We start from the raw sequence: 27,965 nt of genomic DNA, 5'->3' as shown, positions 1-27,965 counted from the left end.
TATCCAACACATTCCCTAATGTTGCACTGAGTGTATTGTGAAATGTAAGTTTAAATATATTTTAATAGTTTAATGTTTTAATTTATTAGAGATTTTAGTTTTTTATATTTTAAATCATTAATATATATTTAAAATGTTATATTATTTTAAACTTTTAACATGGATTCAAAATAATAGTTTATTAATTGTTTTAAAGTAAATATATATGTATAAATTATTATGTATGTGTTTATTTTTGTATTATGTTTATTGGTTATATATTATTAAAATGTATATTACATTTATTTTATTTTGTTAAAATGACATTTAATATTTGATATTATTAATATATAATTGTATTTTATATTTATATAAACGTTGATATTTTATACATTATATTGTTTACATCGATATTTTTTAGGCGATATTTTTGTACTTACCTGTTTAAGTATAGGAGTCAATTTTTTTGTTGTCTATATTAGTCATGGGTGTAGTTCGCGGAGTTTTGCTACGCGGAACACCGCAAAGTTACAAAAAAACTCTGCGAAGTTCCGCGAGTGGCGGAGTGCAGTGCGAACCTCAGCTTTTGCTGGCATTCCTGCCGCTCGGGTAGAAATTCACCCGACAAGCAGCTGGCGCTCGCAAACTTACCGCTCGCGATCGCAAACTTACTGTTCGCGATCACGAGCAGGGAAAAAATCCGCCGCACAACACGAAGTGTCGTTTTCTGCGCTCCGCAATCTCTGCAGAGTGCGGAGTGCTGAAAACTCCGCGAACGGAGCGAAGTTCACCGCCCAGGCCTAGTCTATATTTCTTACTCAATATTATTAACATCAATATTTTTTACATCGATGTTGTGTCAGTGAACTCTAATAAGAATGTATTTCTATTCAAACTAACTCCTTTTTGCAACATTAGGACAATAAAAAATGTAACATTTTAACCTATACCTTGCAGTTTGCATGCAGCTCTTTGATGACAGTTCATAGGTCAGTGTGCTATGTTAGGATTGTAACCTATAAAATGCAAGAGAAAAAAAGTCTCTGTGACAAAAAGCAGTAATTCACTGAGCCATCAGCATAAAATACAGTTCTCTCATCTTCATGGTACAGGTTCTTTGCAGCAGGTACATTACCACTCTGCGCTACTTTTATGATGAGTCAAAACTGCCACTAGACAAAACTCCAATCTCCTTCCAGCAGAGCGATTAATCACCAGCTTTATTGGGACATTTTTATTATAGCTTGAAACAGCTGGACAAATAAGGAACTCCGCAGCAGGTGCTCTTAAACCCATACGTTCTTTTTAAGAACACCACCAGAGCTCAGAGCCAGCTGCAGTAAAGCCAGTCCTGATGTTCACCCAACATAAAGTTAAAAAGTTCTAAAAAATGGTGTACAGTATGAACACTTATCAAACTTTACAAATGTCTGTTGAAGCTCCAGCATATCTGCCCGGTATGATCATTTCGATGGACCATTTTTTAAAATTGTTATACTTCCTGGTGAGTGAACATGGCACAGCGATGCATCCAAGAGGAGCAGAAACAATGGAACTCGACAATGCTGCCACCTCTGTGAGTCTTCTACTACTTTTTGTTTTTTTGATGGCGAGTATTGTGTCGAACAACAAATCAAGGCCTTTTAGGGACCCTTTTTTTGTTTGTTTGGACACACTTGGCTTAAATATTAAATAGCAGCAGTTCTAGGCTGCGATCTCCTCCTGTCCATGGCTTCATATGCACTGCACACATTTTCCAACTCCTGAACTCCTGCCAGTATGAGGTGGGGCCATGAAGGGTGGTTCCCACCCCACCCTGTGAAGAGTTAGGAAATGGGCGGGGTTGCAGTGGTTCACAGTGCATCCCGGCTCATTGACAAATTTCCTTGGGAAAGCAAGGGATTAAGGGGCAGATTTACAAGCCCCTTGCGCCACTTTTGCGTCACTTATCCCATGTTAAAAGTGACGCAAAAGTGGCGCATGTGGCTTGTAAATCTGCCCCTAAGTTTAAAGAGCTCAGGGTATTTTGTGCCCTTCTAAAGTGTCTGGCCTCATGCAGAGCGAGGGTCAGAAGCACTAAACAGTTCAGCATGTGCACATTTTCTGAAAAGAAGTATGAAAATTACCCGGGACGCTAGATTTGTGAATAAAACAATTAATTCCTAGCCTCTGTGATAGGTGTCAGTTAAGCGACCACCAGCTCCTTTAAGTTATTTCCACAAATGTCTAAACTGCCTTCCATAGAATCTCCAATTCAAACACTCCATGAAAACTGCTGACGTTACCGACACAACATACCCCCCTTTTATATTGAACAACAATGAAAACTAGTAAATTCTAGTAACAACATTATAATTAACAAGTTGTTATATCCTACTTAAATGTAGAACACGTACTCTAGCCCTGCTGCCTCTAGCTGCTCAGCCAGAGTGTGTCTTGGCATTAGAATGTTGGTGTGCCTGTGATGCGTGGAATGCCTGGGTGACTGAGTGGGGTGAATGAGGCAGTTAGAGATGGGCTGAGCAGCTAGGGAGGCTGCTCCTGGTGGGGCTGGTACCACACTAGGCTGGCTGGAGTACAAAGAGATGTAACTTGAACAGAAGACTGAATAAAGAAGTCCTGAATATACATCCTGGCTCCTGGTGTCTTTCCACTTAGGACACAACATAATTTTGGCGACGAGGACAGTCTTGAACCCGAGAGACTCTTGGTACATCAAAGAAACAAAGAAACTAAGGAACTAAAAGTGTAACCAAGAGATCCTACAAGCAACTACAAGAAAAAAGAAGGTATTTCCAGGCAAGCCAGCGCCAGTTGGTTCATTCTCATGAGACTATAGTTCACAGTGCAATGTGTCTTGGGCGTATTTGGTAATGTAACTTCTCACAGGTGTGGATGAAACATGCCTAGCAATTTGGTTTGTGCCGTTTTGTTCCTCTTTCTTCTACAGGGAAAGTTTTTCCTAACCACAACTCGGGTGATACATCGATCACCGGCGTGGGCGCAGTTCAGTAGTGTACTATTCAAATTGGAATTTTAGGTTTTGTTGTTGTAACGACAGAATCTTATGCATGTTTAATTAGTGTATGTTTTAACTTCTAATGCACATTCATGTGACGAGTTGCCGCAGGTTGAAGTTTTGTTTAGGGTGGCCTTGCATGATTCTTTGTGTGTATGGTTTTCACACAGTTCCCTTACATGAGGGATGGTTGTTGGTTTATTTACCACATTAAATTAGTACTGTTAGTTACCCCTTTTATGGCGGTATGTAGTTTCCTCTAGAGATTTGGGCATGTATTAGTTCTCATATTGGATCCTGGTTTATTATTTCAATGGCACTGTGTGTTACTCCAACACTGGGGTATGTAACCTTCACGAGGGGGTTGGGTCATGGGTTAGTTCCCATATGTTTGTACCTAGGTTAATCCTTATTAGGGTTCTTTGTGTGATTTAATCCCTGTCACAGTTGTGCACAGTACTATAGTACATACCTTTAGGGTTTGTTATATGGGTGACAACCCATTTGTATTTGTTTCCCTTACTTTTGGAATTGAGTCGCGGGTTAGTCTATTTTTAGCACTATTCTTTGTTATGCTTCTGGGCATAGGTGTTGTGGGTTCTTTTAACCTTTGGGGTCATAGTGTTTTACGTTACACTGTATATGATACAAAATGCTATGTGTTCAAATATGTTTTAAAAAATTCTCTTTTTAAGGGGGGATGGTGGATATTGCTATTTATATGTATTTATCTTAACCATCTTTTCTTCACCTAATGGTTATTGCTGCATCCTTTAGATTTGTATCATTATCTATTTGCTTTGTCCATTTGCAGAATCTTTGAGATTCGTTCTATTATTTTACCAGTGCTTAGTTTTCTTGTTTCCTTTATGCTTTTGTTTAAGGAAAAAGGGATAATGTTATATCCTACTTAAATGTAGAACTTGTACTCTAGCCCTGCTGCCTCTAGCAGCTCAGCCAGAGTGTGTCTTGGCAATAGTATGTTGGTGTGCCTGTGATGCGTGGAATGCCTTGGTGACTGAGTGGGGTGAATGTGGCAGTTAGAGATGGGCTGAGCAGCTAGAGAGGCTGCTCCTGGTGGGGCTGGTACCACACTAGGCTGGATGGAGTACAGAGAGATATAACTTGAAGACTGAATAAAGAAGTCCTGAATATACATCCTGGCTCCTGGTGTCTTTCCACTTAGCACACAACACAAGTCTACATGACTTAACTAACAAAATAAACAGTAAGAACAAAACTTGAAGCTCAGCATATGTCCCATAAATAAATTCAGCACATATGTCACATAAATAAATCAAACTGAGCCATGCAAGTGTGTGATAGTTAACTCATGATAAAGTTATCAAATCAACTAGGCAAGTGCCTAGCATCAGAAGAACGCTTAGGATGAGAAATCCTCACAATCATCATCATTAACCTCACCCAAGCGTCTAAGTACCTCATCCACTGTGTCATCTGGAATGACAATAAGTCTGTCCTTGTTCCATATACAGCGGTCACTAGTACATATGGCATGTAACTACACATGCACAATGCGCACCGGAGGAAAATGCGTTGAACCACCTCACTTCCACTGCATTGTTGATTGCACTGCTATATCTGTCCATGACTTTTTCCCGACATCTACCACCCTCCAAAAATAAAAGAAACAATTTTGACATGATCCATCTTTTCTCTGTTCAACTTCAATCCTGGAACCCACCATTTAAGAAGGACAAAAGGAGAGACATCACCGGTCTCATTGGGTGTAGAACATATACTCCATAACATTTCACTCACGAAGTATGAAGTATGCCATGCTCAACCAGAAATTACTTCAGCTGGTCTAAAACCAGTTGAGTCCCATTATCCATAAGTCACTGAGTGGGATACCCTACACCATACAGCATGTTCACAATTTTTTGAGAAAAATATATCACTATCCACAAAAAGCAAGTATGCAGAAAAAGTTTTTATAAGAACTAGGGGACATGCATATTTTTATTGATTTTCCTTTGTCTTCCCAACCACCAAAGTAACTTGGCATTCTGCGAACAAACTAATTTGGTGCGGTATATATTTGCATATCTATTTTTTCTTTCCTTATTGGTCACCTTTATCTTTGCTAATATCTAGTAATGCAATAACTACAGGAGTGGGAACAATCCCCTACGGTCCTGATGAAAAGCCTTGGGGTAGGGCTTGAAACTAATTGACCATGGAAACAATGGGTCCTATGCTCTAGTAGTTTCCCCACATCCCCAGTTTTTAATTACAACAGCTAGGGGAGCAAATATAATTATCTTTCTCCTACTAGCTAGATATTTTTAGAGTTTCCTTGTGTATCACATAACCACTCCATTACCATCTTAACCAGCATAAGTGTATAGGAACATCATGATTCAGTGCTCCTGTGTAGTCACAGGTCACAGCACGCCCCTCTGCCTAGCAGGTCAGGGATTTGCCCTATGATGAAGCATGCCACCACAGGGTAACCCTAGTGGGTGAGGGTTACGTTAAAAAGACATGGACTCAATCCTGCAGATTCAGGCAGTATGCTTCATTTGCTGTTTAGTACCTCGATACTTCCTTGGTCTTGCATTGGTACTTATTCAGCACTCCCTTTGTAATACTGCATCACTAGATGACATCTTAAGCCTAATTTCTCTAAAACCGCTAAACAGATTTCCACCAAATCACAAAAACCACGCTTTCTGGGTAAGACTAGAACTTTTTGACAGATGTTTTGTAATTCAGTTAAGCCATTTTGGCTGCAGTGTTGTTTAAATTTCCTAAATGAAATTGCATGGGAGTCAAGCATTTTGGACCCCCTTCTTTTTCTTGGGCCCCCGCTTGATGGATTACCTTGAAGCTTCCCAGGATGGAGCTGAAGTAGCTGAATTTCTTTTTTAGGAAAGTTTCATGAAGATTTGTCAAGCAGCCTAAAGTCATTAATAAACCCCAAACTCCCTACCCCATGGAAACATGGTCCTAACTATGACTACCCAGTGTGCCACTGCCACTGGACCATATATTAACTTAAAAATCCAAAGGCTAAAGTGAAGCTATAGTTAGGTGCACATTTCAGTGATAATTGAAACAAACCACTGTAATTCTAACATGTGCCCTAAGGTAACTATAAGTCGGGCGTGCAAAACAAAGTTTTGACATCAATGAAGTCATTTCAGATGTTGCAATGATGTCCTCAGTGGTGTCATTCAACATTTTATAAGTGATGTAATATTTGGGATACTTAGCTGTGCATAACATAGGCATGAGTTAGTTACCTTAGGGCAAAAGTTGTGGTTGCTAGAGATAACTATAACTGATGAAATTCAGTATTTTTTTTAGTTTAAAACATTACGTTGTGGCTGATATTTTCACATAACAATAATGTAACTTTAACCTTTGTTTTTTATGTGAACTTCTAAGTTTTTTTAAACAGTTTTTTTATTATGGCCATGGGATGCGGGGGTTGGCTGCAGTGCCTGCACCCAAGCCCCCACAGACTGCCAACCACACATGACAGAGGCCAAAATATACATTTAGAGGAGAGTGGTTGTGTGGCCCCCTTTCCTGAGCCTCTATGGGCCCTGGGAATCCCATCCCCAGGCCACCCTTTTTTTATGAAGGGGTAAGGGGATACTCAGCCACCTCCATAAAATGCTCTGGGCCCCACGGACCACATATCCAGGGGCATTCTTTTTTTAAAAAGGGAAGGGGTAATCTATAGGGGTCGCAGGGACTCAATCCCCCAGGACCTCATGTGCTCTTGAGTAGGTGCCCCGGTGCCCACCTGGGACACCCACAAAACAATACATTGGATGCTGCGGAGAGGAGCCCAGGGCTTCCATCGCCCCACTGGCTCCCTGCATGCAACCATCCTGGGTGCCACAGGAGCTGGCATTGTTCCCATCCAGTGGGAGAAATCTGAGTTTCCCTACCTGCAAGTGTATGGACAGAAAAACAAAAGCCTTCTCCCATTCTGCAGGAGAATTTTGAAAGCTCCCACCAAGTGGGAACACACTTTCTTTCCCTACCTGTGCTCCTGCGGGCATTGAAACCATTTGTGTCCCTAGGGTGGACTTCCCAGTACAAGAGCCAGCCCTGGGGGGTGGGGTCCTTGGGATGTTTTAAGGCTCGAGGAGGGGGTCCCCACACCTCCCTCCACTATACTAAAAAGTTGGCCCCGAGGATAGGGTCCCAGGAGACCATTGCTAGTTCAGGGAGGGGAGGTGTGCACCCTCTCGTCTATTTGAATATAATAAAACCCAGGGATGATGTCCTCTGGGTCTGTACCGGCACAGAGAGGAGAACTGCAACCCCTCCTTCTTATTTAAAAGAATTTTCCCTGAAAGATGGGATCCCTGAAACCGAAAATGGTATAGCAAGGGGGTGCTGTGTACCCCCTCCCCTTTGATTTTTATCTTTTTCGTAAATGCTATTGTCCCAACTTGTGAGATAGCAGCATTTCTTTTTAAACCTCTACCCTGCCCAGGGCCTCTATGTGTGAGTGTGTGTGTGTGTGTGGGTGTATGTATATATATATATATATATATATATATATATATATATATATATATATATATATATATATATATATATATATATATATATGTATATATATATCCACACAGATGCAGGCACTCTAATTAAGGGAGACCACAAGAAAAACGTTTGTTCAGGGGTTTTAAGGGCAGCTTTCAAGCACATGGTAGTTCAGAGGCACCTCTCCAGTAGCATGAACGCCGGACGCGTTTCGGGACCTTTCCCTTCATCTGCGGCGTGTAGTGAAAACAGCTGCTTGCACGTAATGTCTCTGCGCACCTTTTAATAAAACCTGCCTCTCTGGCATTGCGGATCGCTAAGCATCCTAGATATAGTAGTGCGCCTTTACTACACCCCGATGGGTGTGCAAACAGTTAGAGTAAATCAAAGTTAGTTCCCCAGTGGGTAGTGGGAGATGCTGGCTGACATCCTGTGCCCCGCTCAAAGTTGCCATATATATATATATATTACCTACTGGCGGTCGCCAGTAGGTAGTTATAGTTAGGATTTTTTTCAATGTTAAATCTCAAAATTCTATTTGGAATAACTTTGGCGCCGGTTGACGAATCTGCCTGAAAATTTCCTCAAAATGGCCTCGTCAAGCTCCGGTCATTCCCTGAAAGTTTGGGGGGGGTTGCGTCAAGCGGGGGCCGAGATAAAAGGGGGGTCCCAAAACGCGTTTTCACAATGTTAATTTCCATAGGGCGGTCGACCTCACTTTTAGCCCGAACGGCTGAATGGATTTCCACCAAACCTGGCAAAATTGTAGGGACTGGTAGCCCGATGTGCCTTTGCTATGTCTCAAGATATGTGTTCCAGTGGATTTTGAGTAATTTAGGTTCAAAAAAATATATATATCTATGGCAGCGCCCCGGTACGCGCACCGGGGAGCGCACCGGGCACGCTATGCGACTTGCGCACGGAAAGCTGATTGGCTCTCGGGTGTCGGTAAACATTCCAAATGGTCCAGAGCGGCCGCCATCTTGTGTCTCGGTAGGATCGAGACACAAGAGGTGGCCAAAACAAAGGGGGAAAAGACCATTAGGGGGCAGAGTAGACCCCCCTGACCCCCTAGGTTTCATGTGGGGGCAATAAAAGGGCCCTGCGGGGCAAAAAAAAAAAATCTTTTTTTTTCGATTTGCGCGGGGGGAGTGCCCGGTACGCGCACCGGGGAGTGCACCGGGGAGAAAAGAGAATGGCAGAGTTTAAAAATGTAAGTCATTTTATATAAATGGGAGGTAGTTCTGAAAAGAAGTGGTTTTTTTCTTTTTGTTGGAATCAGAGGCATACCTAACAATCTTGAATCTCAATGCGGAAGAGGGCAAGGAAATCAGCCTAAACAAAGCAATACCACAACTAGGAGCAGGTACTAGCCTCTTGAAGCCAAAATCCAAATTCTACCCCCAGTTAACACCAGGAAACAAAATAGATATGTTTCAGGAGGCGGTAATCCATGATGTACACAAGATCAACTCTAACAAAAATAACTCAGACAATCTATCCAAGAGTGAAAGAGAAGCCCTGTCCGCCTTAAGAAAAGACCAAAGTTTCGAAATAAAGGCAGCAGACAAGGCCGGAAATATAGTGCTCTGGGATAAAAAAACTATACATGGCAGAAGCAATGGAACAACTAAGCAATAAACACTACTACGAGAAACTTGAAAAAAATCCAATTGACAACATAAAAAGAGAACTGGATAAGAAACTATGTCAATGGGAAAACAATGAACTTCTTGACTCAGATGAAAGGAAATATTTAACAGTGGATTTCCCAAAAACAGCAACTGTGTATTTTCTACCTAAGATACACAAAAATGCCACGAAACCACCAGGGAGACCGATCGTGTCCGCCAATGGCTCTGTCCAATTTCATTGACTTCTATCTAAGCCCGCAGGTAAAACTACTGAAATCCTATATAAAGGACACTACCGATTTCTTGTGCAATCTGGAAAAAATCACTTGGCAACCTGATTTCATCGTGATCACCATGGATGTGATCTCGTTGTACACCAACATAGACAATGAGATGGGTTTGAATGCATGCAAATATTTCCTTAAAGAACGGAATATTCATTATCAAAGCCACAATGACATGCTAGTGGAAATGATACAGAACTTGCTGACCAACAACATCTTCATGTTTGGGGACTCACTATATTGACAGAAAAACGGCGCGGCTATGGGGTTTTCTTTCAGTCCCAACTATGCCTGTACAACCATGGGATGGTCGGAAGAAACAACGGCATGGAATGAAAAACACCATACATTCATACTTTACATCATAGTCTGGAAGAGATTTATTGATGATCTGTTTATAGTGTGGAATGGGGGAAAAGAAAAATTCTTGGAATATTTCCAAATATTGAACAACAGCACGCCCTGCGTAAAATTCACCCACACTATTAGCCAAGACAGAGCCGTTTTTCTGGATACTGAAGTGTACATAAATAACAACCATATGGAAACCACACTCCATCGAAAAAGCACCGGAACCAACGCAACCCTGGAGGCCACCAGTTTCCATCAACAATCCCTCATATCAAGTATTCCCTATGGGGAATTTCTTCGCCTAAGAAGAATCTGCAGTGAAGAACAAGAATGGCATGAGCAAAGCAAGAACTCAATGAAACGCTTCCAGAAAAGGAAATACAACCCCAATATCATAAAACAATGTTGGGAAAGGGCAAATCAGACGACAAGAACGGATTGCCTAAAACCTAAAGAAAATTCACCATCAACAGCGGATGAACCAATCAGGCTAATTCTGAATTACAGCAAAGAAACCAAGCAAATAAATCAAATCTTAAAAAGAAATTGGAAAATCCTGCATTTAGACCCAATCATAGGGGCAAAAATGGGCAAACACCCAGTAATTACATACAGCAGGGCGCGAAACTTACAGGACCAACTCATCCACAGTCAATTCCGACCAACCGTGAAAAAGAAACAATGGTTACAAACAAAGGGTTTCATAAAATGTTACAACTGCAAAGTCTGCGAAATTGCCAAACCAACAACAGAAACATCCATGCCCAACAATAAGACCTGCCTGATAAAGGAATGCATAACTTGTAACAGCAAATATACGATATACATGATCGAATGTCCATGCAAATTGAGGTATATCGGCAGTACCATCTGTGAGCTGAAAAAGCGCATTTTGGAGCATGTACGGGCAACGGTACATAAGGACAAGGGCAATGCAGTTGCCAAGCACATGGAATCGAATCACAATGGTAACTGGAAACAACTACGTTTCTGGGGGATTGAGACAATGAGCCTCTCAGAAAGGGGTGGTCACAATGAAAAAGTACTGAGACGCAAAGAATCAAGGCATATATTGAATTTCAGAACAATGACTCCGTATGGGCTTAACCAGTCGGAAGAAATGTACATACATCTTTAAGAACGATTAACCTTGACTAGAAACTGAACTCCTTAAATCATCCTGCTTACCATATTATCTAATTTTGAAATTTATACACAATTTAAGTTCTCACCAGCATCACCTTTTCTCACTTTTGATATGCTCACCAAACATAACAATGTTCTTTACAAAACTTTCTAACAGTGAGTTGATCTTGCCCACTAGAGGGCAGTACCTGTTTGTTTCTCGCCCACTGGAGGGCAGTATTGTTTGTAAATAATGAACAATAATTCAAAACAATTCGGATCGCATCACAAGGGTTATTAATGTATAGCTACTGGAATGTTTTTCCTTTCTTTTGTCCAATGTTTGTTCATTGTGAATAATTGCATTGAAAACTACAACTCCCAGAAGTCTAATTATAAGACCTACCATGTGATCTGCCATATGTTTTGAACACACCCACATGGGTGTAACCATTATTGTTTAATTGTTTTAAAAACTGTAAGCCTCTGAGCACAAACTGACCGTGATCAAGACAGCGGACGCTGTCGAAACGCGTTGGTTGTTTTTGTTTTGATACCCCCCTGGATTGATGGAATGAATAGAATATATTCACCATAAACAAGCGAATCGATTCCAATTTTTTGCGACTCCACGCCTCCCCAGAAGTGGGGAACCCTGTTGAAATTGTTAGCGGTTGGGCTCAACCGCAGGAGTAACGCGGCCAAAGACAAAGCAGCGCCTAACGGGAGAGGAGGAGAGCCGGATGGTTAATATATATACATATGTAAACATTTGTTAGGTCTGCGTTACCAGAGGAAGAGCATTTTTGGTTTGCTTATAACTTATGAATATACATATATATGTGTGTGCGTGAATATATATATATATATATATATATATATATATATATATATATATATATATATATATATATATATATAATACCTACTGGCAGTCACCAGTAGGTAGTTATAGTTAGAACCTAGTTTTCATAGAAAAAGCATTTTTTGATTTGCTAGTAACTTTGGCGTTGTTTGGCGAATCTTCGCGAAATTCTCCAAAAAAGGTCTATCCAGGTCAGCTCCTATCCTGAAAGTTTGGGGTGATTCGTCAAGCAGGGGTTGAGAAAAAAGAGGGGTCCCAATAAGTGTTTTCTCCATATTAATTTCCAGAGGAAACTTTAGCCAAGGCTACAGCCCGAACTGCTGAATGGAATTACACCAAATTTGGCAAAAAGGTAGCGCTTTCTTCAGGAAGCGACCTTTCTTTAAATGGTGTAAATCCGTTGAGTAGTTGCTGAGAATTTAAAAAAATAAAAGCTTCTAAATCATTTTTCAGTAGGAAATTTTAGCCAAGGCTATAGCCCGAACTGCTGAACGGAATTACACCAAAATTGACAAAATGGTAGTTCTTGGTTCAAAAAGCGACCATTTTTTAAAAAGTGTAAATTCGTTCAGTAGTTGCTGAGAAAATAAAAAAATTAAAAAAATATCAATATCTATGGCCGCGGTAGGTTCGCAATCCCTCCCGATCACAAGCTTCATATGGCCGAGATACCCGCCACCCCCTCTCAACACAATCCCCAAAAGGAGGGAAACCGGAAACAGTTCTTGAAGTTTTTGGAAGTGGGATGGAGTGACCATCCCGGCCGTATTTATTAAAACAAAATTAAAACATTAAACGTTTCATGTTATGTACAATTTCATTACCATATTGCGATGTTTGGCTAACCTTAACAGATTCTCTAATACAGAGGTTCTCCTAGCCGAACTAGCATCCTACAAAACATTTCTTGACATATTGAAATTGTACAACCTAACGTTTAAGGGCCAACGGCAAGGTCATAACCGGTGTCAAGATCCCTAACCCGACTTACCCCTCCCACTTGGGATGGGCGACAGCACGGAGGCGTACCTCAAGTGCAACTACTACCAATTTCCCTTGACTTGACGGGGGCACCTAAAGACTCGACGCCAGTAAAAGGTCGTTCGAATACTCGTGTGAGGTATCTCGAAGGTATCGTAGACCTTATCCCAACCCCACACAACTTACCGCATCTGCCGTCGCAGATGTCACTGGCCCCGGGAAATTCCCCAGGAGGGGGCTGTAACCCCTCCTACAAAGGAAGGGGCCTTGACCGCCTTTCCTTTACTTCCGGCGACCCATCCTTAGAAGGGACCGCCTCCCCATTGAGGGGCCAATGGCCACCTCTCCCGAGCGCTCCCATCCGTGTTGGGTGACGCCCACTCATAGGGATCTACTAATTAGTGCTCACCGATCATGACCTTACCGCCTACCAAAATAAATACGACAGTGCTAATTAAACCTAAGAATACATTGGCCACTATGACCGAAAGAGCATGCATCAAAATTCAACACTAAATCTGAATCTCTTTAATGGCAAACATACTCAAACCGACCATTCTTTATTAACTCAACATCAACATGGCACTACAACCTGTAAACGAAAACAGAAGCAAAATTAATCAACTTTATTATACACAACTGGCTGTCTTCAGGGGCTGGTGGGTGGGTCAAAATTGGCTCTTCGTTCTGTCCCGAGCTCACGTGCAGCGAGGAGGTGCAGCTTCAGAGCACAAGAACAAGAGGATGTCTTCTGGTCTTGCGTCCCTTTTTATCCGTCTTCAGGGCGGGCGTATACCCGCCCCTGCCTGCCCCGAGGGCGTGGCTGGCTGCGTCAGTGTCTAGGCCAGCCCACTCTAGGGCGGGAACGGGCGCGCCCCAGCTACGCCGCTTCGGGCATACCAGCTGAGACGCGCCTCCCGCCCAAAAATGGCTTCCCGGGGGGATCGAGGCACTCGGCCATACGTTCGGGGGGACCGAGTTGGTCGCCCCTTTCCATATGGCCGAGATACCCGCCACCCCCTCTCAACACAATCCCCAAAAGGAGGGAAACCGGAAACAGTTCTTGAAGTTTTTGGAAGTGGGATGGAGTGACCATCCCGGCCGTATTTATTAAAACAAAATTAAAACATTAAACGTTTCATGTTATGTACAATTTCATTACCATATTGCGATGTTTGGCTAACCTTAACAGATTCTCTAATACAGAGGTTCTCCTAGCCGAACTAGCATCCTACAAAACATTTCTTGACATATTGAAATTGTACAACCTAACGTTTAAGGGCCAACGGCAAGGTCATAACCGGTGTCAAGATCCCTAACCCGACTTACCCCTCCCACTTGGGATGGGCGACAGCACGGAGGCGTACCTCAAGTGCAACTACTACCAATTTCCCTTGACTTGACGGGGGCACCTAAAGACTCGACGCCAGTTAAAGGTCGTTCGAATACTCGTGTGAGGTATCTCGAAGGTATCGTAGACCTTATCCCAACCCCACACAACTTACCGCATCTGCCGTCGCAGATGTCACTGGCCCCGGGAAATTCCCCAGGAGGGGGCTGTAACCCCTCCTACAAAGGAAGGGGCCTTGACCGCCTTTCCTTTACTTCCGGCGACCCATCCTTAGAAGGGACCGCCTCCCCATTGAGGGGCCAATGGCCACCTCTCCCGAGCGCTCCCATCCGTGTTGGGTGACGCCCACTCATAGGGATCTACTAATTAGTGCTCACCGATCATGACCTTACCGCCACAGGCCCGGATAGTTGACCGGCTATCCGGGCCCCCCACAAAAAGCCTACCTAAATGTCATGTTTCAACGTTTTTTAACCATGCTAAGAAGTCTCCTATGAGTAACTCATTTCCCACCCGAGACAAATGCACACCATCCCCTAAATACATACTGTCATCATTAATACAACCATGCGAGATAGAATGCAATGTCTTGGAACGGAACAACCTACTCACTTTGTTATTAAGTTTTCTAACAGAATGGTTCAAAGCACGAATCGAAACAGCCCCCCGCCACACTTTTCGTGGGATCATATGAGACCACGCAATTATGCACCCCGGAACTTTCCTTGCCAACCAACTTACAGTGGAAAGCATTGCCTCTAGGAGAAGTCGTCTACCGGTGGTGACCAAATCATTGCCCCCTAAATGTACTATGACTATAGACGGCGGTGACCTCGTCCGCCCTAACAAACCCTCAAAGAATGCCTGAAACTGGTCAATACAGAGACCGCCCCTTCCGTAGAAGGACACTCTGTACCCGTATTCCCCAGCTACGTGAATCATGTCACCTGCTTCGAATACGTCTGCGGCACGCCTCACGTATGAGTGGCCCACGACCCACACCTCTTTTCTCACAGCCGGTGATGTCTGACCGCTGGCCTGGTGTTGGGTCGACTGCATAGTCCGCCCCGCCTCGAAGGCTTGCGTAACTGAAAACCAAACAAAGACAAGAAGCGTGAGTACATTATTACAGCTTCACAACATGTGCAACCGCACATACCTCTTATAACAATTGGAGGACCAACGCCCCACTCGTTTTACTTGTTCCACATTAAGACCCCTGGCTGTAGCTTCAGTGGCAGCCCCTATCCGAAAGGAATGGGTCCCAAACTCGCCCGGGTCCAAGCCCGCTGCGGTAATTGACATCGCAAGCACCCGCTGAAACTGGAATTTCGTCAGTGGGGTGGCGTCAGCGTGTCTCAACAACGTCCCTCCCCATGATGCCACCCTTCGTGCTAGGTAGTCTTCTAAACACTTTACCGGACACATGGAGGACCCTGGAATCCTGCGAATGACTATGCAGTCCCCTATCCCATCTTGATCGGTTTTGGACCTGACAAAGGATACAGTCATCGTCTCACCCCTGATCTGAACGTGTTCCCGGCACAAACCCCCCGCCACATCCTGCTTGTTCCTTGCCACCAGCTCACTTATCCTCATTGCCCCGTGAAATGCAAGCGTAAAAGCAGCTCGGAACAAACAGGCCTCGAACTGAGACGAGCATGTGGCGGGGAGTGTGGCCAGCAACTGGGACAACCTATCCAGACCTATCGGGCGCCTCTCGTCTACTCTGCGACCCTCAAGGCGTTGCCACCCACGCAGCGCTTTCTGTACCACAAAAGACGCTGTCGGGTCCTGGATATTATGAGCCCTGGCAACAAAGGAAATGGCAGCACGATGCCTCTGGGCTGTAGCCACCGACTTCCCAGCCCTACGCAAGGACATCAGAAAATGTACTACCCAATCCTCATGCCCCCAAAGCCCCCCTCTCTCAGTCCCCAAAAAGGCTAAATAAGCCCGAAACGCCCCTTCGTATGCCTTCCTCGTCCTTGGTGCTAGACTCTCTCCCACGAGGTAACGAAGTTCGGGGCACCGAGAGACCAGAGAGCTTCGGGAAAGGGTGCCGGCTCTGGGTCCGCTGAGGGAAGGAAACCAGAGAAAGCCTGCATTTGAAAACGAGACAGTGCATCAGCAGCCTGATTCATCACCCCTGGGACATGTTTCGCTCTGAATACCACGTTCAGTTGCATACACAGTAAGACAATTTCTTTAAGCAGCCTTAAAATCATTTTACAACGTGCTGCCTGACTATTGATGCATTCTACAACGGTCATATTGTCAGACCAAAATATGACAGAGTGATTTTTGAATCCATCGGGCCAGGTTCTGAGGGCCACCAAAATGGGAAACAGTTCAAGGAAAGCAATATTACTCGTCAGCCACTCTTCATGCCACCATGTTGGCCACCTTTGTGCCGACCATTTTGTGCCGAAGATGGCGCCGAAACCCATGCTTCCCGCTGAATCCGTCCATAGACCAAGCTCCTCAGAGGACAAGGCCGGTTTGTTCCAGACGACTCGACCATTGAAATCCGCCAAAAATGCTAACCAAATACGCATGTCTTGGCGGACCTCGGCCGATAATCTCGTGCGATGATGACCCTCTTTTAGGCCGACCATCGCCTGGGCAATTGAACGGGAAAAGGGGCGGGCCATCGGGATCACCCTTAGAGCAAAGTTCAACTTCCCCACCAATTGCTGCAATTGATGCAGCGTAACTTTAGATGCATTTATACACATTTGCAGGGCTGCCCTGAATTTCGACACTTTGGCAGCTGGTAAACGAAAACAACCCTCACTAGAGTCCAACTCGATCCCCAGAAACTCGAGGCAAGTCGTGGGACCCACAGTTTTACCTGGTGCCAATGGCACGCCAAATCGATCCATTAATACACAAAATTCAGTCAAGGCCCGGGCACATTCGTCATCCCCAGCGGGCCCAAGGAACAGAAAGTCATCAAGGTAATGCATCACATTTCGAAAACCCGTTTCCTTCGTGTAAACCCATTGTAGAAAACTACTGAATTTCTCGAAATATGCACAAGATATAGAGCACCCCATCGGCATACACCTATCCATGTAATATGAACCTTGAAACATGAATCCCAGAAGACGTTGGTCGTCCGGGTATACCGGGAGCAAACGGAACGCTGACTCGATATCTGATTTCGCCATCAGCGTCCCGGGCCCCAGGCGATTCAAAATGGCTACGGCCTCATCAAATGATGCGTACCGCACCGAACATACCCCTGGATCAATTGCATCGTTCACAGAAAGGCCATGAGGAGCTGATAAATTGTGGATCAATCGAAACTCACCTGGGTCCTTCTTGGGGACCACCCCTAAAGGAGAATAGACAAAATTCTGTACCGGGGGAACACTAAACGGGCCGGCAACCCGACCTCGGATAACCTCTTTCCGGATCTTATCCTGTACTACATTCGTATGCTGCAAGACGGAAAGTTGGTTTTTGCACGTCCCGACACCCTGAAAGTCCCCTACCGGGATGCGGAAACCATATGAAAAACCGTTTCGCAGCACCCCAGCAGAAGTACGATCTGGGTATTCGCTGAGCCAGGGAATCATCGCCAAGGTATCAATCGGGGTTGGTAAGGGCGCCCCTCGGACTACATTAGACCTGTTTGGCGCCTCCTCTACCCCCATTTTCACCCGTTTTGGCTCTACACGAGGACTCAGGATGGGGTGCCCCGCAACCACTACATTCGTGCTTGAATTTACAAGATCCCGGGGGCCTAGTACATTTACCTTTGTTGAAATTGAAACAGAAACCCCTCTTCCCTGTATTGCCGGCGGGTCTCGGATAATCGTCGGTACCCGTACCCGACCGAAAGGGCGTCCCCCCATATTGGCGGGAGGACTCACCAACAGTACTCCCCACCAACGGTATTTTCAACATCCCTGACTCTTTCATTTTATCCCATGTCAAAGAATCATAACAGTCCCAGGTTAAACTTTTGTTATGCTCCATCGCTTTCCTGAAAAGGTTGTCATAACAGAACCATTGGTTACCTTGGTGCGATATCGAGTACCCCATAATTCGTGACTGATATACTGGAAACTCAGGGAGCAATTCAGGCTACGTTCCCCCAAAATTGACGTAAAAATTCCCCATGCATTGCCCCAGTTGCCAATATTCTCATTTACTTTAAAGGCGGCCATTTTTGCGCGCCAAACACTTGGATGCATCAGATCCTTTTGACTCTTAACAGTTTCAACCTCATAATGATCAACAAGCAAGGAGAAAATGTTTACGTATTCCCCAGCCCAAATCTTTTCCTTTATTGCCAAAGGAACATGTTGCCCCAATTTTTCTCTACGAGAGGGTGTTGACTCATCCCTCGCGATCGGCAATGGCCGCTTACCTGCACCGGACGCTGCTTCCGCCCCTCGTGGCTTGTCTATCGCCGCATCCGGCGCGGGCACCTTGGCTGTATCACGTTTCTCGCGCAACTGTTTCATGAGTGCCTGCGCTTCGGCAGCCGTGGCGCCCTCGCTACTGTCCCCCAACCACGCCGCTAACTGTGCCGCCAACTCGGGAGGCATATCCTCAGCGGATGTCGGGGTGACTACGACGGGAATCGGATTCCCTTCCTTCGGTACCGGGGCCGGTACCGGGGCTGGCGCCTCGAGCGGGGAACAGGGAACCGGGACGTCTCCCCCGACCGGCCCCCTTCTCGGCCTCTTCGGCCTCCCTCCGGCCGGTGGACGCCCCGATCCCTCCTCTCCGTCTCGCTCCGCCAACTGCTTCTTTATTTCGGACATGTCCTTCATGAGGACCCGAACCATCTGGTCAGTCGACATTCTCTTCGCGCCTTTCTTGGGCATCTTTCAGACGAAGTATCTAGAAGACAAAAAGAGAGATTAAAACGCTCAAAATTGGCTCTTCGTTCTGTCCCGAGCTCACGTGCAGCGAGGAGGTGCAGCTTCAGAGCACAAGAACAAGAGGATGTCTTCTGGTCTTGCGTCCCTTTTTATCCGTCTTCAGGGCGGGCGTATACCCGCCCCTGCCTGCCCCGAGGGCGTGGCTGGCTGCGTCAGTGTCTAGGCCAGCCCACTCTAGGGTGGGAACGGGCGCGCCCCAGCTACGCCGCTTCGGGCATACCAGCTGAGACGCGCCTCCCGCCCAAAAATGGCTTCCCGGGGGGATCGAGGCACTCGGCCATACGTTCGGGGGGACCGAGTTGGTCGCCCCTTTCCATTCTAATTGGCTGACAACACTCCAAACCAGGAAGTGTTGGCAGTCATCTTGTGACTTAGTAGGACTAAGTCACAAGAAAACAGTGAAACAAAGATAAAACAAGCATTAGGAATGCATTAGGGCTCGGGTTTGTTTTAAGTTAGAGATAATGGCATTGTAAATGGAAATGTGTTTTAGGCACTCTGCACTACCACTCTGCACTCTGCACTACCAATCTGCACTCTGCACTCTCAATCTGCACTCTGCACTCTCAATCTGCACTCTGCACTCTCAATCTGCACTCTGCACTCTCAATCTGCACTACCACTCTGCACTCTGCACTACCACTCTGCACTACCACTCTGCACTACCACTCTGCACTACCACTCTGCACGACCACTCTGCACTACCACTCTGCATTACCACTCTGCAGTACCACTCTGCACTCTGCACTACCACTCTGCACTCTGCACTCTCAATCTGCACTCTGCACTCTCAATCTGCACTCTGCACTCTGTACTACCAATCTGCACTCCGCACTACCATTCTGCACTACCACTCTGCACTCTGCACTACCACTCTGCACTACCACTCTGCACTCTGCACTACCACTCTGCACTCTGCACTACCACTCTGCACTCTGCACTACCACTCTGCACTCTGCACTACCACTCTGCACTACCACTCTGCACTCTGCACTACCACTCTGCACTCTGCACTACCACTCTGCACTCTGCACTACCACTCTGCACTACCACTCTCCACTCTGCACTACCACTCTCCACTCTGCACTACCACTCGCCACTCTGCACTACCACTCTCCACTCTGCACTACCACTCTGCACTACCACTCTCCACTCTGCACTACCACTCTCCACTCTGCACTACCACTCTGCACTCTGCACTACCACTCTGCACTCTGCACTACCACTCTGCACTCTGCGCTACCACTCTGCACTCTGCACTACCACTCTGCACTACCACTCTGCACTTTGCACTACCACTCTGCACTACAACTCTGCACTACCACTCTGCACTACCACTCTGCACTCTGCACTACCACTCTGCACTCTACACTACCACTCTGCACTCTACACTACCACTCTGCACTATACACTACCACTCTGCACTCTACACTACCACTCTGCACTCTACACTACCACTCTGCACTACCACTCTGCACTCTGCACTACCACTCTGCACTACCACTCTGCACTACTGCACTACACACTACTACTCTGCACTACCACTCTGCACTACCACTCTGCACTACCACTCTGCACTACCACTCAGCACTACCACTCTGCACTACCACTCTGCACTACCACTCTGCACTCTGCACTACCACTCTGCACTCTGCACTACGCACTACTACTCTGCACTACTACTCTGCACTACCACTCTGCACTACCACTCTGCACTACCACTCTGCACTACCACTCTGCACTACCACACTGCACTCTGCACTACCACTCTGCACTCTGCACTACCACTCGCACTCTCACTCTGCACTCTACACTACCACTCTGCACTACCACTCTGCACTCTGCACTACCACTCTGCACTCTGCACTACCACTCTGCACTTCCACTCTGCACTGCCACTCTGCACTCTGCACTACCACTCTGCACTACCACTCTGCACTCTGCACTACCACTCTGCATTACCACTCTGCACTATCACTCTGCACTACCACTCTGCACTACAACTCTGCACTACCACTCTGCACTACCACTCGGCACTCTGCACTACCACTCTGCACTACCACTCTGCACTACCACTCTGCACTTTGCACTACCACTCTGCACTCTGCACTACCACTCTGCACTACCACTCTCCAGTCTGCACTACCACTCTCCACTCTGCACTACCACTCTCCACTCTGCACTACCACTCTGCACTACCACTCTCCACTCTGCACTACCACTCTCCACTCTGCACTACCACTCTGCACTCTGCACTACCACTCTGCACTCTGCACTACCACGCTGCACTCTGCACTACCACTCTGCACTCTGCACTCCCACTCTGCACTCTGCACTACCACTCTGCACTACCACTCTCCACTCTGCACTACCACTCTCCACTCTGCACTACAACTCTCCATTCTGCACTACCACTCTCCACTCTGCACTACCACTCTGCACTACCACTCTCCACTCTGCACTACCACTCTCCACTCTGCACTACCACTCTGCACTCTGCACTACCACTCTGCACTCTGCACTACCACTCTGCACTACCACCCTGCACTCTGCGCTACCACTCTGCACTCTGAACTACCACTCTGCACTCTGCACTACCACTCTGCACTCTGCACTACCACTCTGCACTCTGCACTACCACTCTGCACTACCACTCTGCACTCTGCACTACCACTCTGCACTACAACTCTGCACTACCACTCGGCACTACCACTCTGCACTCTGCACTACCACTCTGCACTCTAAACTACCACTCTGCACTATACACTACCACTCTGCACTCTACACTACCACTCTGCACTCTACACTACCACTCTGCACCACCACTCTGCACTCTGCACTACCACTCTGCACTACCACTCTGCACTACTGCACTACGCACTACTACTCTGCACTACCACTCTGCACTACCACTCTGCACTACCACTCAGCACTACCACTCTGCACTACCACTCTGCACTACCACTCTGCACTCTGCACTACCACTCTGCACTCTGCACTACGCACTACTACTCTGCACTACTAATCTGCACTACCACTCTGCACTACCACTCTGTACTACCACTCTGCACTCTGCACTACCACTCTGCACTCTGCACTACCACTCGCACTCTCACTCTGCACTCTACACTACCACTCTGCACTACCACTCTGCACTCTGCACTACCACTCTGCACTCTGCACTACCACTCTGCACTTCCACTCTGCACTGCCACTCTGCACTCTGCACTACCACTCTGCACTACCACTCTGCACTCTGCACTACCACTCTGCATTACCACTCTGCACTATCACTCTGCACTACCACTCTGCACTACAACTCTACACTACCACTCTGCACTACCACTCGGCACTCTGCACTACCACTCTGCACTACCACTCTGCACTCTGCACTACCACTCCGCACTCTGCACTACCACTCTGCACTACCACTCTCCACTCTGCACTACCACTCTCCACTCTGCACTACCACTCTCTACTCCGCACTCCCACTCTGCACTACCACTCTCCACTCTGCACTACCACTCTCCACTCTGCACTACCACTCTGCACTCTGCACTACCACTCTGCACTCTGCACTACCACGCTGCACTCTGCACTACCACTATGCACTCTGCACTACCACTCTGCACTCTGCGCTACCACTCTGCACTCTGCACTACCACTCTGCACTCGGCACTACCACTCTGCACTCGGCACTACCACTCTGCACTACCACTCTGCACTCTGCACTACCACTCTGCACTACCACTCTGCACTACCACTCTGCACTCTCCACTACCACTCTGCACTCTACACTACCACTCTGCACTATACACTACCACTCTGCACTCTACACTACCACTCTGCACTCTACACTACCACTCTGCACTACCACTCTGCACTACCACTCTGCACTCTGCACTACCACTCTGCACTACAACTCTGCACTCTGCACTACCACTCTGCACTCTACACTACCACTCTGCACTCTACACTACCACGCTGCACTATACACTATCATTTTTCAGTAGGAAATTTTAGCCAAGGCTATAGCCCGAACTGCTGAACGGAATTACACCAAAATTGGCAAAATGGTAGTTCTTGGTTCAAAAAGCGACCATTTTTTAAAAAGTGTAAATTCGTTCAGTAGTTGCTGAGAAAATAAAAAAATAAAAAAAATATCAATATCTATGGCCGCGGTAGGTTCGCAATCCCTCCCGATCACAAGCTTCATTCTAATTGGCTGACAACACTCCAAACCAGGAAGTGTTGGCAGTCATCTTGTGACTTAGTAGGACTAAGTCACAAGAAAACAGTGAAACAAAGATAAAACAAGCATTAGGAATGCATTAGGGCTCGGGTTTGTTTTAAGTTAGAGATAATGGCATTGTAAATGGAAATGTGTTTTAGGCACTCTGCACTACCACTCTGCACTCTGCACTACCAATCTGCACTCTGCACTCTCAATCTGCACTCTGCACTCTCAATCTGCACTCTGCACTCTCAATCTGCACTACCACTCTGCACTCTGCACTACCACTCTGCACTCTGCACTACCACTCTGCACTACCACTCTGCACTACCACTCTGCACTACCACTCTGCACGACCACTCTGCACTACCACTCTGCATTACCACTCTGCACTACCACTCTGCACTCTGCACTACCACTCTGCACTCTGCACTCTCAATCTGCACTCTGCACTCTCAATCTGCACTCTGCACTCTGTACTACCAATCTGCACTCCGCACTACCACTCTGCACTACCACTCTGCACTCTGCACTACCACTCTGCACTACCACTCTGCACTCTGCACTACCACTCTGCACTCTGCACTACCACTCTGCACTCTGCACTACCACTCTGCACTCTGCACTACCACTCTGCACTACCACTCTGCACTCTGCACTACCACTCTGCACTCTGCACTACCACTCTGCACTACCACTCTGCACTATACACTACCACTCTGCACTCTACACTACCACTCTGCACTACCACTCTGCACTACCAGTCTGCACTACCACTCTGCACTACCACTCCCACCCTGCACTACTGCACTACTACTCTGCACTCTGCACTACCACTCTGCACTACCACTCTGCACTCTGCACTACCACTCTGCACTACCACTCTCCACTCTGCACTACCACTCTCCACTCTGCACTACCACTCTCCACTCTGCACTACCACTCTCCACTCTGCACTACCACTCTGCACTACCACTCTCCACTCTGCACTACCACTCTCCACTCTGCACTACCACTCTGCACTCTGCACTACCACTCTGCACTCTGCACTACCACTCTGCACTCTGCGCTACCACTCTGCACTCTGCACTACCACTCTGCACTACCACTCTGCACTCTGCACTACCACTCTGCACTACAACTCTGCACTACCACTCTGCACTACCACTCTGCACTCGGCACTACCACTCTGCACTCTACACTACCACTCTGCACTCTACACTACCACTCTGCACTCTACACTACCACTCTGCACTACCACTCTGCACTCTGCACTACCACTCTGCACTACCACTCTGCACTACTGCACTACACACTACTACTCTGCACTACCACTCTGCACTACCACTCTGCACTACCACTCTGCACTACCACTCAGCACTACCACTCTGCACTACCACTCTGCACTACCACTCTGCACTCTGCACTACCACTCTGCACTCTGCACTACGCACTACTACTCTGCACTACTACTCTGCACTACCACTCTGCACTACCACTCTGCACTACCACTCTGCACTACCACACTGCACTCTGCACTACCACTCTGCACTCTGCACTACCACTCGCACTCTCACTCTGCACTCTACACTACCACTCTGCACTACCACTCTGCACTCTGCACTACCACTCTGCACTCTGCACTACCACTCTGCACTCTGCACTTCCACTCTGCACTGCCACTCTGCACTCTGCACTACCACTCTGCACTACCACTCTGCACTCTGCACTACCACTCTGCATTACCACTCTGCACTATCACTCTGCACTACCACTCTGCACTACAACTCTGCACTACCACTCTGCACTACCACTCGGCACTCTGCACTACCACTCTGCACTACCACTCTGCACTACCACTCTGCACTCTGCACTACCACTCTGCACTACCACTCTGCACTCTGCACTACCACTCTGCACTACCACTCTCCACTCTGCACTACCACTCTCCACTCTGCACTACCACTCTCCACTCTGCACTACCACTCTGCACTACCACTCTCCACTCTGCACTACCACTCTCCACTCTGCACTACCACTCTGCACTCTGCACTAACACTCTGCACTCTGCACTACCACGCTGCACTCTGCACTACCACTCTGCACTCTGCACGCCCACTCTGCACTCTGCACTACCACTCTGCACTACCACTCTCCACTCTGCACTACCACTCTCCACTCTGCACTACAACTCTCCATTCTGCACTACCACTCTCCACTCTGCACTACCACTCTGCACTACCACTCTCCACTCTGCACTACCACTCTCCACTCTGCACTACCACTCTGCACTCTGCACTACCACTCTGCACTCTGCACTACCACTCTGCACTACCACCCTGCACTCTGCGCTACCACTCTGCACTCTGAACTACCACTCTGCACTCTGCACTACCACTCTGCACTCTGCACTACCACTCTGCAGTCTGCACTACCACTCTGCACTACCACTCTGCACTCCGCACTACCACTCTGCACTACAACTCTGCACTACCACTCTGCACTCTGCACTACCACTCTGCACTCTGCGCTACCACTCTGCACTCTGCACTGCCACTCTGCACTCTGGACTACCACTCTGCACTCTGCACTACCACTCTGTACTCTGCACTACCACTCTGCACTACCACTCTGCACTCTGCACTACCACTCTGCACTCTGCACTACCACTCGCTCTCTCACTCTGCACTCTACACTACCACTCTGCACTACCACTCTGCACTCTGCACTACCACTCTGCACTCTGCACTACCACTCTGCACTCTGCACTTCCACTCTGCACTGCCACTCTGCACTCTGCACTACCACTCTGCACTACCACTCTGCACTCTGCACTGCCACTCTGCATTACCACTCTGCACTATCACTCTGCACTACCACTCTGCACTACAACTCTGCACTACCACTCTGCACTACCACTCGGCACTCTGCACTACCACTCTGCACTACCACTCTGCACTACCACTCTGCACTCTGCACTACCACTCTGCACTGCCACTCTGCACTCTGCACTACCACTCTGCACTACCACTCTCCACTCTGCACTACCACTCTCCACTCTGCACTACCACTCTCCACTCTGCACTACCACTCTGCACTAAAACTCTCCACTCTGCACTACCACTCTCCACTCTGCACTACCACTCTGCACTCTGCACTACCACTCTGCACTCTGCACTACCACTCTGCACTCTGCGCTACCACTCTGCACTCTGCACTACCACTCTGCACTCTGCACTACCACTCTGCACTCTGCACTACCACTCTGCACTACCACTCTGCACTACCACTCTGCACTCTCCACTACCACTCTGCACTCTACACTACCACTCTGCACTCTACACTACCACTCTGCACTATACACTACCACTCTGCACTCTACACTACCACTCTGCACTCTACACTACCACTCTGCACTCTACACTACCACTCTGCACTCTACACTAACACTCTGCACTACCACTCTGCACTCTGCATGACCACTCTGCACTACCACTCTGCACTACTGCACTACGCACTACCACTCTGCACTACCACTCTGCACTCTGCACTACTACTCTTCACTACCACTCTTCACTACCACTCTGCACTACCACTCTGCACTACCACTCTGCACTCTGCACTACCACTCTGCACTACCACTCTCCACTCTGCACTACTACTCTCCACTCTGCACTACCACTCTCCACTCTGCACTACCACTCTCCACTCTGTACTACCACTCTGCACTACCACTCTCCACTCTGCACTACCACTCTCCACTCTGCACTACCACTCTGCACTCTGCACTACCACTCTGCACTACCACTCTGCACTCTGCACTACCACTCGCACTCCCACTCTGCACTACCACTCTGCACACTGCACTACCACTCTGCACTACCACTCTGCACTCTGCACTACCACTCGCACTCTCACTCTGCACTCTACACTACCACTCTGCACTACCACTCTGCACTCTGCACTACCACTCTGCACTCTGCACTACCACTCTGCACTCTGCACTTCCACTCTGCACTACCACTCTGCACTCTACACTACCACTCTGCACTACCACGCTGCACTCTGCACTACCACTCTGCACTATCACTCTGCACTACCACTCTGCACTACAACTCTGCACCACCACTCTGCACTACCACTCTGAACTCTGCACTACCACTCTGCACTACCACTCTGCACTACCACTCTGCACTCTGCACTACCACTCTGCACTACCACTCTGCACTCTGCACTACCACTCTGCACTACCACTCTCCACTCTGCACTACCACTCTCCACTCTGCACTACCACTCTCCACTCAGCACTACCACTCTCCACTCCGCACTACCACTCTGCACTACCACTCTCCACTCTGCACTACCACTCTCCACTCTGCACTACCACTCTGCACTCTGCACTACCACTCTGCACTCTGCACTACCACGCTGCACTCTGCACTACCACTCTGCACTCTGCACTACCACTCTGCACTCTGCGCTACCACTCTGCACTCTGCACTACCACTCTGCACTCTGCACTACCACTCTGCACTCTGCACTACCACTCTGTACTCTGCACTACCACTCTGCACTACCACTCTGCACTCTGCACTACCACTCTGCACTCTGCACTACCACTCGCACTCTCACTCTGCACTCTACACTACCACTCTGCACTACCACTCTGCACTCTGCACTACCACTCTGCACTCTGCACTACCACTCTGCA

The sequence above is a fragment of the Lissotriton vulgaris genome, chromosome 5, assembly GCF_964263255.1.
Source record: "Lissotriton vulgaris chromosome 5, aLisVul1.2, whole genome shotgun sequence".
Taxonomy (NCBI): Eukaryota; Metazoa; Chordata; class Amphibia; order Caudata; family Salamandridae; genus Lissotriton; species Lissotriton vulgaris.
Note: the sequence above shows the minus strand (reverse complement) of the source record.